A 7,584-nucleotide genomic window follows, 5' to 3' on the forward strand; every position below is an offset into this window, starting at 1 on the left:
ATGTCCTCCCTCCCCACATCTGTCAGACAATTACTCTCGCCCCCTTCAAAGCCTTACTGAAGGCAGATCTTCTCCAAGAGGCCTTCCCTGACTAAGCCATCCTTTCCCCTTCTCCCACTCCTTTCTGCATCGCCCTGACTTGTTCCCTTTATTCATCCCCCCTCCCAGCCCCACAGAACTTATGTACCTATCTGTCATTAATTTATTTCTATTAATGTCTTTCTACCCTTCTAGCCTGGAAGCTCATCGTGGGCAGGAAATATGTCTGTTTATCATTATACTGTACTCTCCCAAGCACTTAGTACAGTGCTCTCTGCACACAGTGAGTGCTCAATAAATATGATTGAATGAATGAATGAATCCAGACACTAGGCTCCACCATTGCCTCACTGACCGTGGGTCTCGATATCCCATGCTCTACAGGTAATTAACTGTAAGCTAATTCCAAGGCCTCCCCTCTCAGGACCGCACCTGAAGAGTTTCCATTACTCTACCAGTCTCAGCTATGGGAGGGAGAGTCAAGCAGAGGCATACCCATTCCATTCCTAGCTTGGCCAGTGGCTAGTGAGTAGAAGGCAATCCTCTACAAGTCAAAACTCACTTGTGCTGGGCAGCCAGCGGCATGGGAGAGAGTTGAGGGCGGAGATTCAAGTTTACCACATGGAAGAAGGCAATGGTAAAACGCTTCTGTATTCTTATCAAGGAAACTCTATGGATACACTACCAGAACAATTGCAGGTGGAGGTGGGGCGTTCTGGGAGAGATGTGTCCATGGAGTCACTATGGGTCGGAGACAATTTGACAGCAAAAGTCGAGACGAGACAAGTCCAAGGCAGCCCACTTCAGCCAAAACAAACCTCATTCATTCATTCAGTCAGTCAGTCAGTCATATTTGTTGTGTGCAAAGCACTGAACTAAGCACTTGGGAGAGCACAATATAACAATAAACAGACACATTCTCTGCCAAACGTCAAAAAAACCAAGTTCTCTTTAAATGAATCTGAAGATAAATGTTGGATTCCATCTTTTTTAGAAATGAAGTTACACGGAGTAACTCTATAGGTATCAGATGTGTCTTTTTGAGGGAGGAAAGAAAATTAGTGACAAAGATTCGACAAAAGCAAAATAGCTTCTTTCCAGATGGGAATAAGATCCGGGCAAAGCTTCTTGAAGAATGTTTCTTCTCTTCAAAAGATAAGGATGGAAGAATTTAGAGGAAGAGACAACAATATTGCGGTCTCTGGACTATGCTGCCCCCATGAATCAGAGTCTTTCTTCTGTAGGAAAAAAAAACCCCAAAAAACTGCTGTCTAGCCAGTGGGAAAATGAAGAAAAATGCGTTTTGCATGGACCATAGACGAGGTTGGGCTAAAGAACTGCCTGATCTGCGGGGCTGAGTCAGGTCATAAAAGTATGCCTCGGGTTGAGGCCGGACCCAGGCCCTGACACCCTGGGAGTCAGAAGGACCTGGGTTCTAATCCTGACTCCGCCATTTATCTGCTGTGGGACCTTGGGCAAGTCACTTCCCTTCTCTGGGACTCAGTTACCTCGTCTGTAAAATGGGGAATAAGACTATGAGCCCTTTGTGGGACAGGGATTGTGTCTAACCCAATTACCTTGTCCTTACCCCAGACCTCAGAACAGTGCTCGAAACATAATAAGCATTAAACAAATCCCATCATTACCATTATTATTATCATTATTATTACAGAGACTGGGCCTGTTATATTGTTACATTATACTCTCCTGAGCGCTTGGACCAGTGCTCTGCACACAGTAAGCACTCAATAAGTACGAATGACTGACTGACTGACTGGATCTTACTGGACCTGAATTGGAGAGATGGCCCTCACAAGTGATAGGATCTCTAGGTTTTCAAGCCCTGCTTGGCAGAGGGCAAAGGGTAGGGGGTTTGACGGCAACTCTGTGAGGGAAAGGTGATCCACATGGCGTCAGGGGTCTGGTCCCTCAGTCAGTGGGAGCATATCGTGAAGTAGCATGGCCCAATGGCAAGAGCATGGGCTTGGGAGTCAGAGGTTGTGGGTTCTAATCCCGGCTCCGCCATTTTGCTGTGTGAACTTGGGCAAGTCACTTAACTTCTCTGGGCCTCAGTTACCTCATTTGTAAAATGAGGATTAAGACTGTGAGCCCCAGATGGGACAACCTGATTACCTTGTATCTAACCCTGCACTTAGAAGAGTGCTTGGCACATAGTAAGCACTTAACAAATACCATAATTATTATTTCAGATGATGCTGGTCTCTGGGCAGCTTTCTGCTTCCCACAAAAGTGCTGTGATCTGCATACCCCTTGGGGCCCCTCTGCTGCGCTCTGATCTAGAAAGCCCACTGTTTTTCTCATGGATGCATCCAGATTGTTTTTCTTTGGTTAGACAGCACCACCGCCCTCCCTGTCTCACAAGTCCGTAACCTTGGCATTGACCTCGACTCATCTCTCTCATTCAACCCACATATTCAATCTGTCACCAAATCCTGTTGGTTCAACCTTTACAACATTGCTAAAATCCACCCTTTCCTCTCCATCCAAACTGCTACCACATTAATTAATTCATTCAATCGTATTTATTGAGCCCTTACAGTGTGAGAGCACTGAACTAAGTGCTTGGGAGAAAACAATACAACAATAAACAGACATATTCCCTGCCCACAATGAGCTTACAGTCTAGAGGAGAAGCACTTATCCTATCCTGCCCTGATTAGTGTGGCAGCCTGTCTCTCCCTATTCCAGTCCATAATCCCCACTCTTCCACTTGTCTGCTGAGTGACCTTGGGCAAATCACTTCGCTTCTCAGGGCCTCAGTTCCCTCATCTGTAAAATGGGGATTAAGACTGTGAGCCCTATGGGGGACAGGGACTGTGTCCAATTCGATTTACTTGCATCCACCTCAGCGCTTAGTACAGTGCCTGGCACATAGTAAGTACTTAACAAATACCATAATTATTATTATTATTATTCACTCTGCCGCCCAGATCATTTTTCTACAAAAATGTTTAGTCCATGTTTCCCCACTCCACAAGAACATCTAATGGTTGCCCATCCACCTCTGCATCAAACAGAAACTCCTTACCATTGACTTTAAAGCATTCGATCCTCTTGTCCCCTCCTATCTCACCTCCTTTCTCTCCCTCTACAACCCAGCCCTCACACTTTGTTCCTCTAATGCCAACCTATTCACTGTACCTCAATCTCATCTATCTCACTGCTGACCTCTTGCCCACAACCTGCCTCTGTCCTGGAATGCCCACCCCCTTCATAATCAACAGTCTATCATTCTCTCCACCTACAAAGTCTTTTTAAAGGCACATCTCCTCCAAGAGGCCTTCCCCAATTAGGCCCTCATTTTATTTCCTCTTCTCCCACTCCCTTCTGCATTACCCTTGTACTTGGATTTGCATTCATTCATTCAATCTTATTTATTGAGTGCTTACTGTGGGCAGAGCGCTGTTCTAAGAGCTTGGGAGAGAACACTATAACAATAAACAGACACGCTCTCTGCCCGTAACGAGCTTACAGTCTTCATGCTTCCCTCAGCCCCAAAACACTTATGCCCATATCTGTAACTTATTTGTATTAATGTCTGTCTCCCCCTCAAGACTGTAAGCTTGTTGTGGATAAGGACTATGCCTACCAAATCTGCTATATTGTACTTTCCCAAGCACTTAGTACAGTGCTCTACACCCAGCAAGTGCTCAATAAATATGATGGATTGATTGATTTGGTTTGGCAGGTGGAAGATGGTGTTGGTGGTGACAAGAAGGTGCTTGGTGCATTCATTCAGGGAAATACCTCACAAATGAGAAGGCAGGCAGGGTTGCAACACATTGTGACGTGTACCCAACGGCTTTTTACAGTGGAAGACCCATTTAGGGCCAAAGGGACACCAGTATTATGCTGGTGCAGGGCCATATCGCCAAAACCCCCAGGCCATTTCTCCTGTATCTGCTGTGGTCTCCGCTGGTCACACTGGCCAACTCCTCCTTTTGGGATTCCTGCTGGGTGTTCGTCCTCTTCATGGATCGTCCTGTGTGGCTCATCAGTCAGAGGTCTCCGTCGATGAAGGCAAAGCCGCAGCAAGGATTCCCTTATTTGCGGGGCCGGGGTTAGCTGTGGTCTTTCCACTGGACCACAGGTCTGTCGGTAACCTATGACTCAAGAGCCTATCTGGCTTGCCTTGGAACCAAGCCGGGGAGAGTGAGTGAGGTATTTAAAACCACTTGCCGGGCCTCTGGCTAAGTGGTGGACCTGCCGTCAAACAGCCGACAATGTGCAGCGGTGTTACCACTCATGGCACCCCTAAAATAACTGATCTAAGAGCTGCCACACGGGCAACCTGCCACCAACCACCCCACAGCGTGCAGTGCCATTACCGTGCATGGCACCCCTAACTCAAATAATCCAAAGGGCCGCCCCAGATGGGGCTGCCGGGTCCTATCTGGTCCATTACTACCGGGGGCAGAGGGGATTCAGCACCGGGCAGACCAGGGGTTGCGGGGTTCAGACCGAGGAATCTTCACCCTCTTCAGTCCAGGGAGGAAGTTCTCACTCTGTCGTAGATGGGAAGCCCAGCATGAGCTCAGCAGCTCCTCAAAACTTTGAGGGAAGGAGGGAATCTGGAGGCTGAGGACAGGAGCAGGGACAAGAGCAGGTTTTAGGCCCTCAACATGCAGCCCTGAGAAGCCCTCCTTGTGACTCCGACACCTGAGCAGCACAGCCAAAATCCACTGCAGACCGCTAGACATGAAGGGAAATTGTCCTGTTCTGTCCTGAGGAGTGCAGGGCCCAATTGTGAGCAGAGATCTCTCTGCAGCCCCTGTGAGGGAAGGGTGCTGGCAGTGAGGGAGGTTTTGTGCCACTACCCTCTGGATTCAACCACATGCCCTCTCATATCCCTGGGGTCAGAAAGTGGGGAAAAGGGAGGGGAGGGGAGGGGAGGTGGGAGAGACTAATCTCTGCCAGGGCCAGCCAATTGCTCCACCTCTCTCCCTTCCCCTCTCATTCTCTTCATTTCCCTCACTTCCCCTCCTTTTCCTCCCCTCCCTTTGTCACAGACAGTAACAGCTATTGCTGTGAAGCAGCCATATGACACAATGACATCATCACACTGTACCATGCTCAGCGTGATGTAATGATATCATAGCTCATGGGGTGAAGGGGGGCATAAAACTGAGTAGTTCTGAACCCCCGGTGGGGCTGGGGGAGAATTGGTGGAGGGGGCATTAATATTATTATTATTATTAATAGCAATAATTGTGGTATTTGTTAAGCACTTACTATGTGTCAAGCAATGTTCTAAACGCTGGGGTAGATATAAGCAAATCAGGTTGGACACAGTCCCTGTCCCACATGGGGCTCACTGTCTCAATCCCCATTTTACAGATGAGGTAACTGAGGCACAGAAAAGTGAAGGGACTTGCCCAAGGTCACATAGTAGACAAGTGGTGGAGCCAGGATTAGTGAGAAACATGGTCCAGTGAAAAAAACATACTAATAATAATAATGGCATTTATTAAGCACTTATTATGTGCAAAGCACTGTTCTAAGCACTGGGGTAGATACAAGGTAATCAAGTTGTCCCACATGGGGCTCACAGACTTATCCCCATTTTACAGATGAGGTAACCAAGGCACAGAGAAGTTAAGTGACTTGCCCAAAGTCACACAGCTGACAAGTGGTGGAGCCAGGATTTGAACCCATGACCTCTGACTTCAAAGCCCGGGCTCTGTCCACTGAGCCACGCTGCTTCTCTGGGGGAGAAGTGGGGGACTGGAACTGGGACTCAGGGGACTTTGATTCTAATCCCGGCTCTACCACTGTGTGACCTTGGGCAAGTTACACGTTCTCTACGCCTCAGTTTCCTCATCTCAGTCAGTCAATTGTATTTATTGAGCACTTAATGTGTGCAGAACACTAAGTGCTTGGGAGAGTATAACAATATAACAGACATATTCCTTTCCCAAAACGAGCTTACAGTTCATCTGTAAAATGGGGATTCAATACTTATTCTCCCTCTTAAGACAGTGAGCCCCTTGTGGAGCAGGAAATGTGCATACCCAATTGTCTTGTATTTTATTTATTATGGCATTTGTTAACTGCTTACTATGTGCCAGGCACTGAACTAAGCACTGGGGTAGATACAAACTAAACAGGTTGGACACAGTCCCTGTCCCATGTGGGGCTCACAGTCTTAATCCCTATTTTACATTTGAGGAAAATGAGGTGCAGAGATGTTAAGTGACTTGTCCAAGGTCAAACAGCACACAAGACAGCAAACAAGAAGCAGTGTGGCTCTGTGGAAAGAGCACGAGCTTTGGAGTCAGAGGTCATGGGTTCAAATCCCGGCTTCCCCACACGTCAGCTGTGCGACTTTGGATAAGTCACTTAACTTCTCTGTGCCTCAGTTACTTCATCTGTAATATGGGGATTAAGACTGTGAGCCCACCGCAGGACAACCTATTCATTCAATCATATTTATTGAGCACTTACTGTGTGCAGAGCACTGTACTAAGCGCTTGGGAAGTACAAGTTGGCAACATATAGAGACGGTCCCTACCCAACAGCGGGCTCACAGTCTAGAGGGGGAGACAGACAACAAAACAAAACATATTAACAAAATAAATAGAATAGTAAATATGTACAAGGACATCTGAGTAGGAATGTCCTGAAGGCAGGAGGAAATGTGTGACTGCAGAGAAGGGGCAAGGTCAAGGCTGGGGGGTAGATTTGGGAATCATCCATTTAGACAGTAGTTGAAGCCATGGGAGGGAATGAGCTCTCCAAGGGAGCGGGTGTAGAGGGGGAATAGAAGGGGACCAAGAACTGAACCTTGAGGCACACCCACAGTTAGCCTGTGGGATGCAGAGGAGGAAACCACAAAAGAGGTGCAGCATGGCATAGTGGATAGAGCACGCACCTGGGAATCATAAGGTCACAGGTTCTAATCCCAGCTCTGCCACCTGTCTGCTGTGTGATCTCGGGCAAGTCACTTCACCTCTCTGGGCCCCAGTTACTTCATCTGCAAAATGGGGATTGAGACTGTGAGCCCCACCTGGGACAGGGACTGTGCCCAACCTGATCTGCTTGTAATCACCCCAGCGCTTAGTACAGTGCCTGGCACATAGTTAAGCACTTAACAAATACCATTATTATTATTATTGTTATTATCATTATTAAGAGACCGAACAGGAGCAGTCAGAGAGACAGGAGAGGACACTGTCAGCAAGGCCAAGATGGGATAATGTTTCCAGAAAGGGGTGAGCCACAATGTTGAAGGCAGCTGAGAGGGTGAGGATTAGCAGGGAGTGGTGGTCACTGGCTTTGGAAAGGAGAGCACCGATGCCGGTTGAGAGGGCAGTTTCGGGGGAGTCAAGGGGGGCGAAACCAGATTGGAGGAGGTCAAGGAGAGAATTGGAGAAAAGCAGGAAGTGGATGCAGGCACCTCACTCTAGGAGTTTTGAGAGGAAGAGTAGGAGGGAGATGAGGTGATAACTGGAGCGAACTATGGGGTCAAGGGAGGATTCTTTTTAGGATGGGGACATGAGCACTTTGAAAGCAGTGGGGAAGGAG

The 7,584-nt window shown here is 47.7% G+C and overlaps 1 non-coding gene across 1 annotated transcript; it reads left to right on the plus strand.

Moving 5' to 3' along the window:
- The first annotated feature begins 453 nt into the window (after positions 1-453).
- On the plus strand, positions 454-591 carry LOC119948579. The gene has a single exon (XR_005456965.1). It is a non-coding gene; the product is annotated as a small nucleolar RNA SNORA7 (small nucleolar RNA).
- The last annotated feature ends 6,993 nt before the right edge of the window (positions 592-7,584 follow it).

The sequence above is a fragment of the Tachyglossus aculeatus genome, chromosome X4 (genome assembly GCF_015852505.1).
Source record: "Tachyglossus aculeatus isolate mTacAcu1 chromosome X4, mTacAcu1.pri, whole genome shotgun sequence".
Taxonomy (NCBI): Eukaryota; Metazoa; Chordata; class Mammalia; order Monotremata; family Tachyglossidae; genus Tachyglossus; species Tachyglossus aculeatus.